Genomic DNA, 23,918 nt, shown 5'->3' with positions numbered 1-23,918 from the left:
TGTACATGCAACCCTAAATACCTTGGATCTATGTTTTCTCTATTATACATACAATTATGAACATCCAAGGTATTATCCTAATCTAGCATACAAAATAATAAATATAACAAGATAGAATACATACCTCTTTGATGTAGAATGTCTTCATGAAGCTTGAGTGCCTAGTGCCCCAAGTGTGACACCTCAAATGGTTCACACAACACCAAATACACTTGGAATAACTTGAGAGAAACTTGAACACTCCTTGAAATCGTCTAGCCCTCACACTCACACATTAGTACCCGATTTCTTGAGCCATGAGATTCTTTTATATGGTGGTTATTAGGGTTACACCATGTAACTCATAACTTTACCCATTCCTTATGCTCCATGGATTTTAACCTCCATGGAGTATCCATGGGTCACCCCATGGACTTAGTCCAACATAAGGAATCTTGGATCACAAGCCCACATATATAAGAATGAATGATTTACACAATCAACCCATATATTTAATTAGTCTCCTTTTGATCACTTAATTAATTCCAAATTAATTCTTGATCAATACTAATTAAATAACCTTATTAATATATTAGAACTTATAATATATTAACCAACCTCAAGTGTTATTTCTCTCATTATAGTCTATCCAAATGCATGATGCCATGCAACCCAAATGGACCATGCCGGGTCGGGTCAAGTCTTACCAATTATAGTTATGGACTTAGACATTAATCCAACAACGACATCTCCGCCCGTACAACAGCTCAAAAGGTGGGGCGCCAATATTGGAATGATAGTTGTTGTTGTAGGCGAACTCTGCAAGGGGGAGGTGGGAATCCCAGCTCCCACCGAAATCGATGACACAAGCCCTCAACATGTCCTCGAGGGTCTGTATAGTCCGCTCGCTCTGGCCGTCGGTTTGCGGATGATATGTTCTGCTAAAATGCAGCTGCGTGCCCAGCTCCTCGTGGAACTTCTGCCAGAAGCGGGAGGTGAATCTAACATCTCGGTTGGAAACAATAGAGACCGGAACTCCATGGCGAGCAACGATCTCGCAAACATACACCTCGGCCAGCTTCTCGGCCGACGAACTCTCCCGTATGGCCAGTAAATGAGCACTCTTGGTCAATCGATCCACGATGACCCATATAGCATCAAATCCCTTCGCCTTCCTCGACAACTTGGTAATGAAGTCCATCGTGATATATTCCCATTTCCACATGGTAATCTCCAGAGGCTGCAGCTTGCCATGCGGCCTCTGATGCTCGGCCTTGACCATCCTGCAGGTCAAGCACCTCTCGACGTACCAAGCGATTTATTGCTTCATGCACGGCCACCAGTAGCTCAAACTCAAATCTCGGTACATATTGGTGGCTCCCGGGTGAATAGAGAAGTGAGACTTATGAGCCTCCTCCATAACCATCTTCCTGACCCCACCAAACATCGGAACCCACACCCGACCGCATCGGGTCAACAATCCCCGACTATCCTGCACAAGTCGGGTGTTCTCACCCCTGATCCTCTCAAGTTTCCAGTTCTCTGGTCGCATTCCCTCAGCCTGAGCTTCTCTAATCAAACTCACGAGCGGAGAATCCACCGATATCCTCATACATGTCGCTGGTATGGAAGACCCATCTAACTTGCAGCTCAGAGTGTCCGCCACCACGTTCGCTTTACGTGGGTGGTAAAGGATCTCACAGTCGTAGTCCTTGACTACATCTAGCTACCTGTGTTGTCTCATATTCAGGTTCGGTTGATCCATGATGTGTCTCAGGCTCTTGTGATCTGTGTATATGGTACAGCGGACCCCATAGAGGTAATGTCTCCAAATCTTGAGAGCGAATACCACCGCTCCCAACTCCAGATCATGAGTAGGGTATCTCGTCTCATGCGGCTTCAGCTGCCGCAATGCGTAGACTATCATCCGTCTTCTCTGCATGAGGACCGCCCCCAATCCTGTGATAGATGCATCACAGAACACCACAAAATCCTCAACTCCCTCCGGGAGAGTCAAGACTGGAGGCTCGCATAGTCGCTGTCGGAGGGTCTCAAACGCCCTCTGCTGCTCGGGGCCCCACCGGAAATCCACCCCTTCCTCGTCAGATGAGTGAGGGGTACTGCAATCTTGGAGAAATCCTGTATGAATCTCCGGTAGTACCTTGCCAATCCCAGAAAACTCCTGATATCCGAAGGAGATTTCAGAACCTCCCACTGCATAACCGCCTCGATTTTGGCCGGATCGACCAAAATCCCCTCCTGGTTAATGAGGTGTCCGAGGAACTGAACCTCTCGTAACCAAAACTCACACTTCGAGAACTTGGCATAAAGTCGTTCCCACCTCAGAACTCCCAATAACTCCCGTAGATGCTCCTCATGCTGCTCTCGGGTCTTGCAATACACCAAGATATCGTCTATGAACACGATGACCGAGCGATCGAGCATCGGTCTGCAGACCTGATTTATCAGGTACATGAATATTGTCGGGGCGTTGGTGAGCCCAAACGGCATCACCACGAACTTGTAGTGCCCGTAACGAGTCCGAAACACAGTCTTCTCCTCGTCCTCCTCTCTAACCCTGACCTGATGATACCCGGACCTCAGGTCTATCTTGGAGAACCAAGATGCTCCCTGCAACTGATCAAAGAGATCGTCTATCCTCGAGAGTGGATAATGGTTTTTCACCGTCAGCTTGTTCAACTCTTGGTAATCAATGCACATCCGGTGTGAACCATCCTTCTTTCTGAAGAAAAGGATCGGTGCTCCCCATGGAGAACTGCTCGGACGAATGAACTGCTTGCCCAACAGTTCCTGCAGCTGTGATGACAGCTCCTGCATCTCTGGTGGCGCCAATCGGCATGGCACCTTAGCGATAGGGGCCGCACCTGGCACCAGGTCGATCCGAAACTCGACCTGCCTCTACGGAGGTATCTCTGGTAACTCCTCTGAGAGCACGTCCGCAAACTCCCTGACCACTGGAACCTCTGAAACTGAAATCTGATCTCTAAATCGCGTATCCACCACATACGCTAGATAACCTGCACACCCGTGCTGAATATATTGTCTAGCCCTGGCGGCTGAACAAAACCCTAATCCCACTTTGGTACCCTCGCCATAGACAATCAACTCTCCCCCACTTAGGTTTCGAACCACTACCCGCTGACCCTCGCAGTCGATCATGGCACCGAATCAACTAAGCCAGTCCATCCCCACAATCACATACACATCCCCCATGGGAATCGGAATCAAGTCGATCGGAAAAGATACACCGAAGATCTCTAACTCACATCCCCGGTAGACCGAAGAAGAGGAAACTCTGTGTTCGTTAGCGATAGAGACTCACAATGGACACTCTAGCTCTCCTACTGACACACTGAACTCCCTACTAAACGTCTGAGATACAAATGACCGACTCGCCCCTGATTCAAATAAAACCAATGCAGGCAAGGAGTTCACTAAAAATGTTCCTAATAACAGGTATAAACAAATAAGCATAAAACATATATAAAACAGTAAGATAAGGGATAGAAACATACCAGCAACCACATCTGGTGCTGCCCTGGCCTCCTCTGCCGTAAGTTGGAAGGCGCATCCCTGAGCCTTCGGGGGCTCTGCTCTATTGGCCTCCCGTCCGTAATCCTCAGTGTAGCTAGCGTGGGAGCCTGCGCCGGCTTGGCGGCAAGTAACGGACAGTTGGCCTTCAAGTGGCCAACCTGATCACAGTGATAACATAACCTCATACTCGGAACCAAGTCGGGCTGGTGACAATCCTTCGCATAATGCCCCTCCTTGCCACACCTGTGGCACCCGCTACCAGCTCGACAAACCCCAGAATGACCCTTGTCGCACTTTCCACAAGTGTGGCTCTGCTGACCCCCGATCCTAGAATCAGCGATCTTAGACCGCTCCGGCGCCGGCTGTGACTGTGCCAGGGCCTGCCGCTGCTCCCTCAACTGCAGCTCAATCTCCAACTCATGCCGCCTAGCGGCCTCCTGCAACTCTAGTAGAGTATCACATCGCTGGATAGACACAAACTGACGGATGTCAGTCTTGAGCATGCTCAGATAACATGTCATCTGAGCCTGCTCGGAAGCAAACTCTAGGCAGAACATCGCCCTCTCTGTAAACATGCGGGTGATCTCCGTCACCGACTCCCATCCTGTCTCAATCCCAAAAACTCCTGAGCCAATCGTTCCCGCTCGACCCGTGGAATGTAACGAGCGCGGAACATATCCCTGAACTGCTCCCAAGTAACAACAGCTCTTTGATCATCAGTGTATGACCCAGTCATCAATCTCCACCAGTCCTTCGCCCCGAACCTCAGCAGATTAAGAGCACACCTGACCTTCTGGTCAGTAGGACACGAGCATGTAAAGAAACACCCCTCCACATCAGAAACCCACCTGATGGATTTGATGGGGTCCTGAGTCCCATCAAAAGTAGGGGGCTTCGTGTTATCAAATTCCTTGTATTGAAAAGCCCGACTTCCTCCTCCCCCTGCCGCCATTACAACTGATGCAGCTGCGGCGGCAACTGTCTCTGTAAGGGCTGCGTAATGCTTGTCGAAATACTCGACCATGGTGGTCTTAATAGACCCAAACATCTCTGGCAGTTATGCCCGGAACAAAGTGGCAACCTCATCGTGCTGTATCTCTCGAATCCTGGCGTCTAGCTCATCTGCCCCCATCTGTATCACAACCTCGGGTGCTGTCGGCCCCTCCTGGCCGCCATCTCCTGATCCTGATCCTAATCCAGATCCAGCCACAAAGCGTCTCATAACCACCATGCATGTCCAAATGTTGGGAAGTCGTGAAATCCCTAGTTGACTCGTCGAGTTTCCCTACAACTCGCGGAGCTCATGCATGTCCAAACGTCGGGAAAACCCTAGCTGACTCGCCGAGTCATCCTTCTGACTCGTCAAGTCCATGTAGAAATCCTTGCACGACAATCTTCATCAGACTCGCCGAGTTGGCCATGCAACTCGTCGAGTCCCTTCAGTCCTTTCTCCATTCAGATGCTTTTTAAGCCACTCCAAAGATCCATATTGCAGATTAAGCTTCCTAAGGCATGTTTATCACGTAAAGTTGCAAACTTTACGTGCATGCAAGGCTCTAAAGGCTTATAATGTCAAATCCAAGCTTATAATGGGGTTTTACTCAAAAGGAAAGGTTCATACTTGCCAAAGCTGGAGACTTTACAGCTATAGGGACCAAGATAAGTTCAGATCTGAAGTTGCAACTTCAGATCCTAGCTCACACTCGAAAATGGCTAATATACATGCTAGAAAAGCCCTAATCTTAAACATAAAGAGATCTAGAAAGAGGGAAGGTCAAGGTAACGACTTGTTACCTTCAAACTGATGCCAATAAGCAGAAGAGTCAGATCCACCAGCTCCTCTTGCACTACTCCTCTTATACTTCAACTCTTCTTCTTGCAAATCACCTTCCAAGCTTGAAAATGACATAAGAATGGAGCACACACACGAATTGGGGTTTCTGGACTCACAAGGGGATGTAAGGGGAGGCTAAGGAGGCAAAGGATCCTTTAAATAGGATGTAAAACCCCGAAAATTAGGGTTTTATCCTTCAGCTCCAACTCGTCGAGTCGTGTCCTCCGACCCGTTGAGTTGGTCACTTAAACACGTGGCCAAAAACATTCCTACTCGACGAGTTAGGGCATCCAACGCGTCGAGTAGACCTTTCAATATGAAAAATAAAGCTGTAAAATTAATACCTGAGATTCGGGGCGTTACAATACTTCTAACTAAATATTAAAAAACCGAATTACATTTTTACCCTTACTTTTAAATAATAAAAAAAATCACAGAAGGAGCTGTTAATAAATACGTTTTTGGTAACCTGATTTGTTTTAACTTTATTAAAACCTCCATTTTTACACTTGATAAGTGTAACATCCCGATGATAAGGTACTTCAAATTTCAACCATTTAATTCATTTATATTGCATTTTGTCCAAGAGTTCAAGAAATGTATGCAAAAAGAGCCTTAATGGCATTTTGGTAAATTAAGGCTTCGGAGTATGCCATGCCTAGTACGATGGGCATACTTGCTAAATGAGGAAACTCTATATTTCAGGGTTTTGCTAGTATTTAAGCATCTTTATGGCCTCAAATCCATTCACCTTATTAGCCTCCACCCTCTCATTCGTGTTTGAAGCCCTAGTTCTCATTGAGAAGCCATTTCTAGCCTAAAAGTGTGTGTTTATGTACTTAGAATAAGAAGGAAGGAAGCCAAGATCATCTTTGGAGAGCGAAGCACTTTGGATCTAGGATTTACTCTTCATTTGCAACCCTTCATAGGTATAAAGCTTGCAACTTGATCTTTCAATCATGTAGATATAGAAATGGGTGTATTAGTGTTACTTTTAGGTCCCAAATGTCTTATCTTGAGCATGACATGTTCTTGACGATTTGAGTTGTCCTTTCAGACCCTAGGAGGGGTCCTAAGTCATAAAGATGAAGTCCCAATGGTTAGTTTTGCCCCCATGCATCTTGTAGAAGGTCTTAATGGATTAAGACCTTAATTTAAGCACTTAATGGGCTTGTAAAGTCATAAAGTTGGAAACTTTATGACTTTAGAGTGTATTTGAGACTTGGATCTGAAATATGGACATAAGTGCTTAAGCCATTAAGCACTTATTGAGTTTTCAAGAATGCGAGAGTACGCCCCGCATACTCGGTGTACGCCCTGCGTACGAGGTCAACCACCCAATGGTGGTCAACTGCAAGGGTTTGGAGTACGCTCAGCATACCTCCGGAGTACGCCCCGCATACTCGTACTGGGTCAGCCCGAATGAGTTGACTCGGTTGGGTTGACCCACTTGACTTAGTGGGTTTGACCAGTTGACTTTGACTTTGACTTTGACCAAGTTTGACCTTGAGGGTATTTTGGGATTTTGATGGAATTGGTCATTTGTGGGATTAGGTGTCGGTTAGTTGTAACATCCCAAAAATAAGACCCGAAAATTTCATTTTTAAATTATTAAAACCAGTATTCTGGTAAACATCATCGTAAAATTCAAATGGAACAATTGTATCAATCATCACATCATATCAGAGTAAGTTAAGAAAATGCAGAACGAGGTGGTATGCTCTGCAATCATCCCGAGCTCTTCCATTTGAAAGCCGAAGTACATGAAACATAAACTGGAAACCATAAGCACAAAGTTTAGTGAGTTCCCCAAAATACCACATAACACATAACCACAGAATACCATGTGACATACATATAGTTTCCATGGGCGGCCCCCATAGTATTTACCTGGAATTCCATGGGCTTCCCCCATAGTCTGATATACAGGTGCTATGGGCTCCCCCCATGGTATTTACCTGGAATGTCATGGCTCCCTCCATGGTGTGAGATCCAAGTGTCATGGACTACCCCCATGGTCTTTACCTGGAATGTCATGGGCTCCCCCATGGTCTGATATCCATGTGCCATGGGCTACCCCCATGGTTTTTCATGCAAGTATCATAGAGACAACTAGCATTCCACATAAAAAGTAATGGGCCAACGGATACCATGGTCTGATATCCATGTGCCTTCGACCTATGGATATAGCGAGAAGACTCACCTCAAATAGATGAAACCCACAAATACTCTTTGATTGCAGATACACTAACAATCTCGCGCTATCAATTACCCAAAATAACCTTAATTTAATAATTGGGTCACAGCTCACCCTAAGAGTCCAAGCTAGGGTAAAAGACCTTTTTACCCTTCCTTATTATTTACCTAAGGCCCAAACCCAAACCAATAATCTAAAGGCCCAACTTCCATATAAACACCCAAGGCCCAAATATGGCCCAATTTTCCAAATTGGGCCCCCAAAACCCCTTTATAGGCCTAACATGCAAAGGAGCCCAAAAGATACCAACCAGAAGCCCAAAAAGAATCTAATGGTCCAACAAGGCCCAAATTATGAAAACCCAACAATGCCCAAAACCTTAAAAGCCCAAAACGCCCTTCTGGTGAATACGCCCAACATACTAAATATGTACGCCCTACGTACTCGACCTCAAAGCACAACGTACAACAACCTGATGCACAATCCTCACATTACGTTGAGCGTACTTCCTTGTACGCCCAACGTACTAGTCAGGAGTCCAAAAACCCATACTTTGCTCTTAATAGGTTAAGTCAAGATTTCCAACATATAGATCTGGTTCCTAATCAAGGTCTTAACCAGTAAAGTTTCCAACTTTACTCACAAACATGACTTAATGGGACTCAACACTTGAAGAAGGAACTAAATAAGGCCTTAATACATGCATGGACCAAAACCTTTCATAAAGTTTCCATTTTATGAACAAGGGACCTTGGTGGAGCTTAGATATAACATCCACCACTTCTGGAGTAGATTAAAAGCTTACATTTTCATCAAAGGACTTAACAATGCCAAAGAACACCATAAAATAGATCCAAACACAAAATAGGGTTTGCATGAATATGGAGTACGCTTAGTGTAGTCCTCTCAAGATCTCGATCCTTCGCCTTCGTACAACCAACGTATACCGAGGTACACCCAACGTACATACCTTCGCACCAGTATGCCCCGCATACTCCCTACGTATGCCCCGTGTACTAGGGTTTTGCCTTCAACCTTGAAATATTCTGAATGCCATAACTCCTTCGTTATAAGCCCGATTCTGACAATCCTTATATTCACAAAGAGGTTACAAGATGCTCTACATTTTTATCAACTCATAATTGCTTTAAGATTTCCCAAACTAAAATCCAATTTCCATAAAGGCCCGAGCTGACACTTTACCAAAATGCCCATTGGCTCCAAAACACAAACCGAACACCCGAATCATCTAAATTACGTCACCCAAACCCTAATGGGAAATTCTTCGGGATAGGGCATTACATTAGTGAGCTGAGATTCGGAGTTGGGACCTCATCAACTTCTGTCTAGTTCGTGAGGTGAGTTTTCCCTCACTGTACTTTTGGGTTGAAAACACCAATGTCGGCCCATTGGATTGTTATCCTGGTTTATCGCATGTTGGTATGCTATAGTGATCAGTTAGATATGTATCCTGGTAGATAGGATGATGTTATGCTTAGTGGTCTATAAGACCTGTCTGATTGTCTGTTCACTGGTTATATGTATGCTTATCTGTTATGTATATGTTGACATGTTTTATGTGTGGTTGGGTTGAGGCGGACCCGTATAGACTAAAGGACAAGAGACCCAGGGTGTCCCAGAGAGACTGCATGCCTAAGGGGTGTACCACATGCTGAAGGCATGGTGAGGCGTACCACATGCTGAAGGTTCTGTGAGCGTACTAGATAGATTGTAGGCTGCTGGGGTGTTCCAGTCAGGCTGAAGGCTCTGTATGAATGTTGTCTGTTTTATGTTTATGTTATGTGTTGGTACTTTGGGGGATCTCACTAAATGTTGGTTTACAGTTTTGGGTTATGTTTCAGGTACTTCGGATGATTGAGGGAAGGCGAAGGCGTGACTGTACACATCCTCATATTTTTTCTTATGATTTTGGGAGACTCTGATGTTGAACATGTTTTGAAAACTATGTAAACAATTTTTGAAATTCGTTGGTTTTAAAAAGTTTAAATTTATCATGATTTTTATGAGTGTTACAACTTGGTATCAGAGCCTTGGTTTGAGTGAATTGGAGGAACACTTTTGTGAATCCAGTCTCAAACTAGGGAAAAGATTTTTAAAAATGATTTTCAAATTGTTTTCAAAATAATCAAAGAGGATGCGATGTGTACGATCAGCCGCAGCCAGTAAGTAGACCCCAAATTACCACACTATTTGTAACATTTAGAATGGAGGTATGTTACCTTTTAACCCTTGGAATGAGATTTATTTTTCAAAAGGTTCCCTCCGTACGCTAGGCGCACATATGCGTACACTTAGCGTACTTGGGTGTTTTGGACGCGGTCATGCACCACATACGTTGGGCGTACTAAGGCGTATGCAGCCTGTGACAAAACCCTAATATTAGGGAATGAGCCTTATTTAATCTCTCTTTGGCTTTTGGACCTCACTCTTATCATCCCCCACTACCTCCAAACGTCCCTAAAAACCCTAAGTTGCAATTAGAAGTTATCCTTGAGCTTGATGTGTCAAAAGTAACCCCTTTTGGTGTGTTTGTAAGGAGAAGATGGTGGTGAACAAGTCTTGGTGGTGGTTGAGCTTCTAGATATTGGGATCACTTTTTACGTCACACATCGTCATGTCGGTTTTGTCGCAAAACTTCAACATGTCATAACTTCTTTGTTATAACTCGGATTTCAGCGTTCTTTATATCTTCGGAATCCTTGTCACGACCAGTACAAATTTCTTTACAGATATTGGGTTTATCTATTATTCTATTTTTGACGCTTATTTTCATTTTTAATTTATTATATCTTATAAATAAGTATAATGCACATAAAATCATATAATTCACATAATATTCAGGTAATTCCTCTTTATTACTTCGAAATGGGTTACAATTGTTGACCCTGACTAGTACATCATCATACTAATGCTTAGCCTAGGAACACGGGCGTTACACACACTCTCTTACATAAGTAGTATCATCCTTGAAGATTGTTGGCCAATAAAAACCTGCATCAAACACCTTCTTGGCTGTGTATTGAGCTCCATGATGTCCTCCCATTGGCCCATTGTGACGATGCCCCAAAATATCATGAATTTCCTTTCCAAACACGCATCTTATGTTGATACCATCTGCACAACTTCCAAAAAGATAAGCTCATCCGATAAATAATATTTGATTTCTGAGAAGAGCTTTTTCTTTTGCTGGTAAGTTAACCCCTTTGGAAGATAGCTGCCTGCCAAAAAGTTTGCAATGTTCGCATACCAAGGCTCTTCTCCTACTACCATCATCAAATACTCTTCTGGAAAGTCATCCCCAAATCCCTTATATTCCATCTCTTCCCTTTCTGGATTTTCCAATCTTGACAAATGGTCATCCCGCTACGTTTTCCATTCCCTTCTTGTCCCTAGTCTCGATGGTAAATTCTTGAAGTAAGAGTACCCATCAGATCAATCCTGGTTTGGCATCCTGCTTGGCAAACAAATACTTGATAGCAAAATGGTCAGTAAAAACAGTTGTTTTGAACAATATAAGGTAAGGACGAAACTTTTCAAAAGAATACACAATGACAAATAATTCTTTTTCAGTGGTGGTGTAATTTTATTGGGCATGGTTTAGGGTCTTGCTCACATAGTAAATTGTGACATCCCCAATTTTCACGGCCAGAAAAGACCGATTTTGTTTATGGTTTATAAAAATCAGAGTACTTCTTTTAACAAAAGTGCTGCGGAATTTGTTCCCAGAAAAACATGATAATTACGTTATCAAAGCATTTCCGAAGAAATGTATTTTTATTCATTTTAAAACATTTGGGATGTCATCGTCAATACAGAAACATAAGCATAAACAGAACTTACATTCATTTACACTAGTGATCTACATCTCTTTTAAATCTCTCAGTGTAATGTAACTTTATATCGACACCTGTGATACAAATAAACTGAGTGGGTCAGGTCGGGAAACCTGGTGAGTACATAGGGTTTTCAACCCACAATAATATAATTATTATGTTTAAACGTCAAACAATCAACCCAATTACCCATCCCCATTATCTTTCTTACTCTTAAGGGTCTACCCTAAGAGTCATCTATCCTGCATTCGTTCATTCCGAAGTCCATTACTTCCAGGGTTTGTATAACAGGCACAAAGTTCATAGCTGCCAATGTTCGTTCGTAAAGCACTAATTCCATAGCTGCTAAAGTTCATTCATCGGGTACTAAATCCATAGCTACCAGTGTTATGCTAATAGGTACTAAATCCATAGCTACCAACGTTTATTTAATAGGTACTAAGTCCATAGCTACCAACGTTTATCTAACAGGTACTAAATCCATAGCTACCAACGTTTATCTAACAGGTACTAAGTCCATAGCTACCAACGTTTATCTAACAGGTACTAAATCCATAGCTGCCAACGTTTATTTAACAGGTACTAAGTCCATAGCTACCGGCGTTTATCCAATAGGCACTAAGTCCATAGCTGCCGATGTTATTTATTAGGCACTAAGTCTATAGCTGCCAATGTTCACTCATATCATCTTTCATCTCTCATCATTCATCTACCCATGTTTTACCCAACATATTCGTAGATATAAAATACATATACATTTTAAATTATTTAAAACATGTATAAAATCATTCATCCAGCATAGATAGCAAGTATACAGGTTATATGCACACATAGCACGTAATTTATATAAAATACTTCATATCTATGTGTAAGATGAAAGTAACTATGCACTCACTTGAAAAGGTGGTGACTCGGCACTCGAACAACACTTCGTTATATCAAAATAATTTTTCCTCGACAAAACCTAGTATCAATACCACTAGGGTTTAGTCTAACGTTAACCGCGACTAATTAATAGTCTAGCTATTATTATTATTATATAAGCGGTAAACAACACTATATAACTCATAATAATAGCCCAAATAATTATTATAAGGTCCTTATAACATTACTATAATTATTTAAAAGCTATATTAAAAATTTCATAGGCGTAGCTCACTTACAACAGATTTTAAAGAAAATCGGGCTTCGCTTGGAGCAGCGTTTCCAAACCGAAAGACCCTTTTTTTCTCGGGACTCCGGGAGCCTCGGGGCTTCCTTCGGGTGCTAGGGGGTTTACCTAGGCTTTAGGGGGGTTTAGGGGGCTAGAGAGAGAAAGTAGTGAGAGAAAGAGATAGTAAATTAGTGAGAAAAGAGGCTGCACCTCGCATGCTATTTATAGGGCCGAGCTGCTGGGAACGCGCTGCGCTCCTCGGACCTAGGTTGGGCGTTCCTCGGACGCAGGGCGTAGACTTCCAACGCGGTGCGTTCGTACGAGACGTGTCCGAAGCCTGATGGTGCGACGTGGCCTGCTCCGAGACTAAGCAACTCCGAACGCGAGGCGTTCCTTGTACGCGCTGTGTAGCGAGGCCAGGTGTCCTTATCGGACGCGAGACCGTGCTCAGCAAGCGACGGCTGAGATTTGGCCACGTCATCGCCTTCATAATAGATTTCGCAAATTGCACACTCGACTTTAAAAATTCGTAACTTTCATATACGAACTCCGTTTTCGACGTTATTTATATTCACGCGTAGGCGGGACCGTAATCTACAACTTTCGTTTAGACTCCGTCGGCTAATTTTGAATTTATTTTAAATTTTATATTTTATATTTTTAACAGGCCGGGACAGGATTGGTCCGTTAAAAATTCATAACTTCTTCATCCGACGTCTGTTTTCGTCTGCTTTTTTTCGTTATGCTACTATTAACGAGATCTTCGATTCTTGTTTAGGTTGTGTCGGCTAAAAACCGCTCGATCTAATATTCGAACTTCGGGCTGTACACTGCTAAGCCGAAACTTCAAAAAATCATAACTTCCTCATACGAAGTCAGATTTAGGCGTTCTTTTTATGGAAGCTCCCGGTTTAACGTTTTCTACGACTTTCGTTTAGATCGCTAAGGCTAAAAGTCGCTCTATCGTAAATTCACTATTTACGTCTCCCGGTGTCGTGTCGGTTCCGTCGCGAAACTTCGACGGGTCATAACTTCTTCGTTATAACTCGGATTTCGGCGTTCTTTATATGTACGGAACCCTTGAGACATATTCTACAACTTGGTTAAGATTATTTATTCTAAATAATCTTTTGTCGAAAAGTCGTTTTCGACCCCTATTATCTCCAGATTGACTAGTCCGGATCTACGGGCGTTACATAAATGGGTTGAAATTTCTTATCAACCCTTTGACCAATCATGGCTCCTAAAGCATAGTCACTGGCATCACACATTATTTCTAAAGGCAAGTTCCAATTCGGGCCGATAATGATCGGGGCATTAGTCAATTTTTCTTTTAAAATCTCAAAATCTTCTAAGCATTCTTTAGAAAAATCGAAGGGTGCATCTTATAAAAGTAATTGAGTCAAAGGTCTTGTTATTTTAGAGAAATCTTTTATAAAATGACGGTAAAAACATGTGTGACCTAAAAAACTCATAACGTCCTTCACATTAGTTGAGGGAGGTAACTTGGCAATAGTGTCGATCTTTGCTCGATCCACCTCAATCCCCGCTTTGGAAAATTTATGAACTAATACGATTCCCTCTTTCACCATGAAATGACATTTTTCCAAATTCAAGACCAAATTGGTCTTTTCACACCTAGCAAGCATCAAATCAATGTTAGTAAGGCAATCATCAAAAGAAGAACCAAATACTAAAAAGTCATCCATAAAAACTTCCATCAACTTCTCCACCGTTTCATGGAATATGGCCATCATGCATCGTTGAAAAGTGGCCAACGCATTGCATAACCCAAAAGGCATGTATCGATACGCAAAAGTTCTACTAGGACAGGTGAACGTCGTCTTCTCTTGATCAATAGGGTCGATGGGAATCTAAAAATAACCTGAAAATCCATCTAGAAAACAATAATAACAATGAATGGATAATCGTTCAATCATTTGATAAATAAAAGGAAGAGGGAAGTGGTCTTTGCAAGTAGCATCGTTTAACTTGCGATAATCGATGCACACTCGCCAACCGGTTACCATTCGTGTAGGTATGAGCTCATTCTTCTCGTTCGTAACAACCGTCATTCCTCCTTTCTTTGGCACTACTTGCACTGGACTCACCCATTGGCTATCGGAAATGGAGTATATGATTATGGAATCCAAGAGCTTGACGACTTCCTTTTTGACCACCTCTTGCATATTTGGGTTTAATCGTTTCTGATGTTATACTACCAGCTTTTCTCCTTCTTCTAGGTTGATCTTGTGCGAGCAATAGGAAGGACTAATACCCTTGATGTCGGTAATCTTCCAATCAATGGCGTTCTTCCTTTTCTTTATAACCCTTCTCCTTTTCAGTTGGTGTAAGGTCAGAAGCTATAATAACTGGCTTTTGTTCATCCTCTTCCAGAAAAGCATATTCAAAATGTTCCGACAACGTTCTAAGTTCCAATTTCATTTTCTAATCAATGGACATGACGTGTATATCTACAGAGCACGCCGTGTTGAACCCATTTATCCCGTCAGATCGTGATTTTTGACCTAAACACGTCGTGTTGGTCTCCTCAACACGTCGTGTTGGAGTTTCAGAATATCTTGTAAGATCTTCGAATTCACTTTCCTCAAGTAATCTTTCCAACTCTTTTAGATCATTTTCAGCATCAAAGTACCCTTCTGAAAGGAATCGTGAATCCTCCCGATTTGTCTTCTTTCCATCTCGCCAATTCTTTTTCCAAAAGTTCTTTTAACATGTCCACCGCAAAAACCGTATCATCACTAAATCTTGAATGCTTCATTGCTCGATCCACTCCAAAAGTGACGACATCTTCTCCTACCCGGAGAGTGAGTTTAGACTCTCTCACATCCAATAAGGCTCGAGCGGTGCTTAGAAAAGGTCTTCCAAGGATTGATATTGCCATATTTATACATGTTTTTAGGCAATATTTAAGTACATTTTTATACATATTTTGGTTATTTACATGGAATAATGATACTTATAAGTTTAAATTACACTTTACAGCCAAAAAGGAGCATTCTTGAAGAATAAGGGACTAAAAACGACAAAGCTTGGAACTTTGGAGGCTTGGAGAATAAAAGAAAAAGAAACCCACGAAATCAGCTCAATTCACGGCGTGGACCACACGTTCACGACGTGGCATGGAGGATTCTGGAAGATGAGTACGCGCAAAGTCGAAATCCTTGCCCAATAAGGACTCCTGCCAATTCACAACGTGAATGGATAATTCACGGCGTGAAGCATAAATTTTATGATAACTATATAATCTCTTGATCCTTATGACTTTAAGGAGCTTAGCTGGCTTAGAGAAGTTCCGGAAGTCGAAAATTACAGAGTTCAAAGGCCTGGGAATTGTTCTTACCACTAAGGAAGAAGAAGAAGTCATAATTCACTTTTTAGTTTGGTACTTTTAAATATGCTTTTAAATATGACTTGTGTTAGCTTATATGTTAGAATGTCCAGCTAAATCTAGCTGCTTCTGTTAGCTAGATGAAGCTGAAAATCATGGTTTTAATATATTAGTTTAGACTTTGCTTGTTGGTTATGTCATGTGTTTGATTTGTATACCTAGCATGTTTAATTTGATGTTAGATTGCTTTAATGTCTTATTCTGTGTAGTTAATGACCATTACTCTGCATGAATTTGAATACCTAGTAATCTAATGAACATTAGGTTATTAGAGCTAAGATCGAACCAATCTTAGTTAAGGAATTGAATTATTAAATTAGGTTGTGCTAGAGAACTCATGTTATGACCATAATTTGTGTTTGTTAACCCAATCCTACATAGCTCCAATATTATTCAACAGTTGATTCTGTGTTAAATTATGTGTGACCATACATAGATCTACATGAATTAATTAATATTAGTAAATTTAGAACTGAATTGCTAATAATGTTTTAATTGGTAACCAACAAGAGTAGTCATAATTAACTTATAAACCATTGAGGGAAAGCGGATTCGAACTAACAGAAGTGTTTTGTTATTAATTGAATTGTGTTAAGAAATTAAGTTCATCTAAACTTGCAAAATTAGATAAAACCTCTACTTTGCTAGGAAATTAGGTTAATTTAATAGATGGTAAATTAATTAGTTAAAATCGTTCCTTGTGATCGACACCCGACTTACCCAAATTATTCTATAATTCGACTAGGTACACTACCTAGGTGCATTTTAGTTAGTTAAGTTAGTTAGGTTATATATTTAAAATTAGTAGGTACTTTTGTGCACATCAAGGATTATTGGGACTTGATGATCTTCTTCCATATCTAGCACGATAAAATCTGCAGGAAACAAAAATTTGTCAACTTTCACCAAAAGGTCCTCGCATATCCCTCTTGGAAATGTCACCGTCTTGTTAGCTAGATGGATCACCATATGGGTAGGCCTCGGTTCTGGAAGATTCAAATTTTTGAAGAATGAGTAGGGCATAAGATTTACACTAGGTCCCGAATCGGCCAATGCATAACTAGTAGCCAAATTCCTGAAGTGACATGGTAAAGTCAAACTTCCTGGATCCCCCATCTTCTTTGGTAATTTGTTCAACATTGCGGCTGAGCAATTCTCATTCAGAGCCACCTTAGATTCCTCCTCCATCTTCTTTCTATTGGTGAGGAGGTCCTTTAAGAATTTAACATATTTTGGCATTTGTGCAACCACTTCAATGAATGGGATGTTGATTTGGAGGGCCTTGATATGTTCTAGAAATTTCTTGTAGTCTTCATTCTGTTTGTCTTGTCTAGCTCGGCCCGGGAATGGCAATGGAGGTTGATATGGCTTTATTGGAGGGCTCTTATTTTCTTCAGACGATAAACACGACATGTTCTTCTCTTCAACACGCTGTGTTGAAGCATCATAGTGAAATTCTCGGTTGTCTTTCTCTACTTCTTGCACTAGTTTTGGATCTTCATTCAGGATTGGGGTCAAAGGCATGACAATCCTTCCACTACTTGTTTTTATAACAATGATGTGTGCCCCTCTCGGATTTTGCTCGGTGTTGCTTGGAAGTCCGCCCGGTGATCGTTCATTGAATGGTTTAGAAAATTGTCCGAGTTGTTTCTCAATGTTGAGGATGGATACTTGTTGATTCCTCATAATGGCTTGCTGATCTCTCATCATAGCTTGTTGATCCCTTATTGCTGCATCGGTTTCATCATGTCTCTTTTCGGAGGCGGATGCAAAACGGGCAAGCATGACCTCAAAATCCGTCTTCTTCTCGGGTACCAGTTCTTCATTTTGATAGAACCCTCTAGCTTTTTGCTTGTACTTTTCCTCCTTGGCCTTCTTGTATTCCTCATATGGTAGCCATCCCTTTTTAGGTTTCCTCCAATGTTCATCAAATCTATGCCCGCTGGAATAATACACTTGCGCCTTCTGGTTTCCATTCTCGTCAAGGTCACAATCTTTAGTTAAATGAGGCACGCTACAATTATCATACCCCACACGGATGACATGGATGGATTGGTCCATCTTTGTCATCCTACGATCCATGCTATCCAACTTAGCTATAACCGTCGCCATATCATCTGAAGCTGCATTCACCATCCCTCGAGTTGTGTCATTACGTGGATTATAATATTCTCTTGAGTGTCTAGAGAATTCTTCAATCAAACTCTTTATGACAGCTGGTGCTTTCTTCGTGAGTGGTCCTTGGGAGTCAAGGAGCTGCCTGGTTGTCACATTTACCCCATCATAGAAAATGGAGACTTCCTGTTGAAACATCCCAAAAATATAGTCCAAAAATTTCGTTTCTAAGTCATTAAAGAAAACTCAGAACTCATAAAACATCATAATAAAATCACATGTCATGTATCTCAAACATCATATCAAGAATACTGTATCGAAATCATGTATTAGAATATCAGAGTCTAAAATATTCCAGGCTGAAGACTGTGGTGTGTGCCATGCGATCATCCTGAGCCCTTCCCTTTACTAGCAGAAGTACCTGAAACCAAAACTGAAAACTGTAAGCACGAAGCTTAGTGAGCTCCCCCAAACTACCACATACCATACAATAAATACATAATAACATATACTGGGCCTTGCCCACTGCATCGGGCCCCGCCCGGCATCGGACGAATTCGGCATCGGGCCCCGCCCGACATCGGACCGAAGTCCGGTATACATATAAACTGTATCGGGCTATCCCCGGAATCGAACCTAAGTCCGGCATACACTAACATACATGAATGGGTCGGTATTGGTGCCTTCGACCCGCTCCTATTGGAGGAAAACTCACCTCTCAAACTGGATGTTGATCTCGTGCGTGAGGAATCTCTGCTGGCTGCTCCCACGACTCCCCTACTAACTCTATACAACAATACTCAGTTAGAAAGCTGAAAATCCATCTAAGGGTAAAATGACCATTTTACCCTTGGTCAAAGTCAATGCTCTTGTCAAAGTCAACATTCTCGGTTGACCAACTCGCCGAGTCAACCTTTCAACTCGTCGAGTTCTATAACTCAGAAATCCTGGAATCGCGACTCAACTCGCCGAGTCATCCTCCAACTCGTCGAGTCCTATCGAGCTGCTCATAGTCGCGACTTGGCGAATCTGCTCGTCGAGTCCCTCAACAGACTCGTCGAGTTCTACCATAACCTGAAACGGGACAACACGACCCGACTCGTCGAGTTCCCCCATGGACTCGACGATTCATTCTGTCTGAATTGGCCATCTTAACATATTAAACCCTTTTTTCTAGATTCCAGGTCCATAGCTCGTCTATTCACAGAAATGATATTTCTAAGGGTAAAGTTTCCAACTTTACCCGTTGATAGCTCTTCTTGAAGGGTTTAGACAAAACCCTAGTTCCTTTAGGACATAGATCTTGTCCAAAAAGCCCTTGAATCTCAAACCAAAACATGCAAACCTATATTTAGGGCCTAGGTACCAGTTAACCACGAAAAGTCTCAAGCTTGCTTCCATGCATGGCCTTTTTAAGCTCAAAAAGCCATTATAACGTCCTTAGCACTTGCATGGGGATTCTAAGGGCATAAAGTTTGCACCTTTATGTCCTCATAGCCCCTCTAGACACTAGATCTGGAAGAATACCCACCAAGATCAGTCCTTTGCCAAAAACTATCAATCTTGGACTAAAAACTCACATAAAATGGAAATGAATAGATCTAAGAAAAGAATGATCAAGTTTGAGGCTTTATTACCAGAAATTGCAGCTAAAGGGATGAAGCTCCTGGATCTACTCTTTCTCTCTTGAGTCCTCTACCTCCCTCTTCTTTCACAAGCTTCAAGAGACACAAAGAATACTCAAGATGACTCTCACACTCAAGGAACACTCTAGGGTTTCGTGGATGAGGGTTTGGGACAAGGAGGCTGTAAATGAGGCTAAGGGTGGGGATTAGGATGCTTAAATATGGTGAAAAACCCTGAAATTAGGGTTTCACCATGGTCGGGCTACTCACCGAGTCAGGGACTCGACTCGCCTAGTCGATAACTTAAACCCCGCGCATAGACTGCCCTCTACTCGACGAGTTAGGGCCACCAACTCGTCGAGTCCTTCTCTAAAAAAATAATTAATTAATTAAATTAAATGCGTACCAGGGAAACAGGCGTTACACCTGTTGCACATTGAGGTCATTTTGTGGACAATTTCTCAACAAACCTTTGTATCTCTTCCATGCCTCATAAAGTGATTCGCCTCCTTGTTGTTATAAATTAGCGATTGCTTTCTTTAACCTTGACACCTTCGAGGGGGGCAAAACTGTTGAATGAACTCTTCACGCATTTTTGTCCATGTGGTTATTGATCGTGGAGGGAGTGCTTTCAACCAATCCTTCGCGGCAACCTTGAACATAACCGATATCATCCTTAGTAGCGCAATATCTTGAGGCACATTCAGAATGTTGAAGTAGTCGGCTATGTTGTTGACCTCGTAAATACGCTTATAAGCAACTTCGTGATCCTTCCCATGGAATGGGATGTCCTTCAGTTGGGCTAGTATGTGAACCTTCAGCTCGAAGTTTGCTGTTACTGGAATGGTGGGTTGCACAAGACCTGGTCCAGTATCATCACACATCCTCTTCTTGTATTCCTCCATGGATATGTCTGCGATGTTCGCCATTTCTGCTTCTAACTCGGTTTCACTCTCCTCTTCAAATTCGGGTGTTTCAGGTTTGTTTTCAATTGCGTTCTTGTTTTGAGTTTGCTTTGTGACAACCCGAAATTTCTATTTTGTACAACCATTCACTTCAATAGAAGTCAGAACAGTTTCTGCTAACTTTCAAGCTTTCTGGAGTAAGTTTGAGTGTTTAGAAGTTAGTACTTCAGGAGATAACAGGAGAGAGGATGCACTAGGGTTTATTGTGCAACAATAATGTCCCAAAACTCCAAGAGTTTGGAGTTTACGGCCTAAACAAAGGTGTTTACGGCCGTAAACCCTAAAAAGGGGTATAAATATGACACTTAGTCATTATTTACCACTTTTTCACATTTTCAAGATCCAAACTCAAATCCTCTCAAGTATCATCCAACATTTCTTCTTGATCTTCAACTTTGTAAGTGTTTCTATCCCTAAAAAGTTGATATCTTACTTAATCTAGTGATCTTACATGATTCCATCCGTGAAATCATTCCAAAAGTGTAGATCTTCAAGTTTCACCAAGAACACCAAGAACACACACTAGTGTTCTTGGACTTTTAGCACCTTTTCAAGCTTCTACCTAGTAAATACTCTTACCCTAGTGTATTATAAGACTTGTTACACTTCTAACCATCAAGAAAACACCCAAGAAACACAAGATCAAAGGTGTTTACGGTCCAAGATGTTCTTGGACCGTAAACCCTAATAAAGGGGCCAAAATGTGCCCTAGTCCCTTACCAAGCCTTGGGTACTAGTCTAGATCATATCCTTAAAGTGCTTAGGACTTGAAACATCAAAAAGACCATAAAACATTTGGGTTTACGGTCATAAACCCAAGGAGAAGTGGTCCAAGGACCGTAAACTCCACAAAGGAGTGAAATGGTGCCCTAATCACTTCCAAAGGCTTATATATGAAGTAGGAATGCTTCTTATGACCTTTTTGTTGGGTTTTGAGCATTCTAACACTTCCTAAGTGTACATGCAACCCTAATAAACCTTGGATCTATGTTTTTCTAAGGTACATGCAAAATATTATTTTCCAAGGTTTATAACCTATCTAGCATGGCATGGGGTACTTTTAAACATAAAAGAACTAGATGAATTACATACCTTTTGTTGATTGTTGATTCCTTGGAGTTTGAGAGCCAAGCACCAATAATGTGAATGCCTCAAATGGAAATCACAAATCACCACAAACTTGGAAAATGTATGAGAGAGTATACTAACTCTTAGATTTCGGCCACCACTATTACACACACACACTAGGGTGTTATTTCATGCAACATGAGCTTGTTTATATAGTGTGCATGGTTAGGATGAAACCCTAATAACCCATGTCTTTTCCTTTCCAAGGATCCATGGGTTAAAAGCTCCATGGATCATCCATGGACTTCCACATAAGCTTAGCCCATTAACAAATGATTATTAGCCCACACCATATAAATATAATAGCCCATGATTTAATTAGTCTTCCTTTTAATCACTAAATTAATTCATAATTAATTCAAGATTAAAACTAATTAAATAACATGACTTTATATTAATATATTATAACTTATAATATATTAATAAATCGTAAGTATACAATTCTCATAAAATTATCCATAAACAGTTTGGGTGAAGTGCAACCCAAATGGACCATGCCGGGTCGGGTCAAGTATATACCAAATAAGTTATGGACTTAGACACCTTATCCAACAGTCTCCCACTTGGATAAGTCTAATAACTGTATTTGCGTATGTTACTTCAGGAACCAACCAGCAATCGTAGCTCTCGAAAACTCTGTTGAACTATGAAGCGCCATTTTAGATAAGTGATCATATAATCCTCTGTTCTCATGATATCAGCCGGACAAATACATGGAACAACGTCGTACTTATTGTCCAGCAGTTTGTTTCTCGATTTCCGATTTGTTTGACAAAGAACTAAATTGAACATATCAATTAGGTTCTGACCGGGCCCGGTACATGGGTCAACACAAAATCATCGAGGGGCCCAGATATCGCTTCTAATCCTCCAAGGACTAGAAGGAACAGATAAACTTCGACTCATATACTTGTTTCTACTACTTGTTGAATTATACACAAAGACACGTTTTATAACATCAAGTTACTGATGCGTTTTCGTGCAATCAATGTACAACCAACTCATATCTCTAGGTTTGAAGACTTATATGATATTACCGTCTCACGATCACTCGAGATAAATTCCATGAAGTAATGCAAGTGAGCGTGGGTTAATTCCAATACTCATAACTTATGAGCACTCATGAATGTTGTAGCAACCATTGTTATGACTAAACACATTTAGCCATCTACAAACTCGATTCATGACAGTCTTAATTCATACCTACTTCCAACATATGAACGACTGTGGAGTGTTTAAATAACTTAGTCATTCAGAAAGAATAACCTAGCTATTCTGGAAGTCAAAACATGCAAAGTGAAACACAATAATAATCGAATCCAATATGGTCTCAGAACCCTTTTGAATATAAATAAAACCACCTTTTATTTATCACCATATTGATTACACATTATTCATTGTATAATGTTTCAAATAATCAACTTAATACTTGAATAAAAAACAACAGTTGTCCCATGCTCCTAGCATGTACACTTTGTTTTCTAAACAATAGTTATGCCATACTCCAAGTATGCACACTATGTTTGTCTATGATCTTTACTTTGTGAAATAGATCAATTGAACATGATTCCAATGATGCTCATTTCACAATCCCAAATCCTTATTGTAAATGTAAGAATTCCTAATTCCTACCATTTACCAAAAATCTGTTAGATTTTAAACTTATATGCACTGATCATCTCGTAATGATTATGCACAAGGTCACCAAAACCTTGTCATCAGTCATTATAGAGGATTCCAAAGGAGATCAACTCTATGGAAATGAAGTCTCATACTCAAAGTACATTGCTTTGAACATCCTTCTTGCATAAAAGTTTCTAACTTTCTCATAGATTCTTAATATCCAACTCCCAATATGAAAATTTTCCATATTCCCATTTTGATTATCATATCTGAACAAGAGCAACCTCTTTTCAGAATATATCTATATGGTCCTTACAAAATGTAACACTATACTTCCAACTGTCCCTTAGCAATCAATCTTTGGTGAACCTTAGATTGTCCTTGACAATTGCTTAATCATTTTAGTCATATCCGGTTCTATTCCTTTTTCCCTCTTAATGCTCTAAGCATTTTGAAAAAAAAATTTAGAACGGGTAAA

At 41.3% G+C, this 23,918-nt stretch overlaps 1 non-coding gene across 1 annotated transcript; it reads left to right on the top strand.

Moving 5' to 3' along the window:
* The first annotated feature begins 20,163 nt into the window (after window positions 1-20,163).
* Window positions 20,164-20,270, top strand: LOC145141718 (small nucleolar RNA R71). The gene has a single exon (XR_013722912.1). It is a non-coding gene; the product is annotated as a small nucleolar RNA R71 (small nucleolar RNA).
* The last annotated feature ends 3,648 nt before the right edge of the window (window positions 20,271-23,918 follow it).

Source organism: Lactuca virosa, chromosome 9, assembly GCF_052849685.1.
Source record: "Lactuca virosa cultivar CGN04683 chromosome 9, Lactuca_virosa_CGN04683_v6, whole genome shotgun sequence".
Lineage (NCBI taxonomy): Eukaryota > Viridiplantae > Streptophyta > Magnoliopsida > Asterales > Asteraceae > Lactuca > Lactuca virosa.
This window is presented reverse-complemented; position numbering and strand designations above follow the sequence as displayed.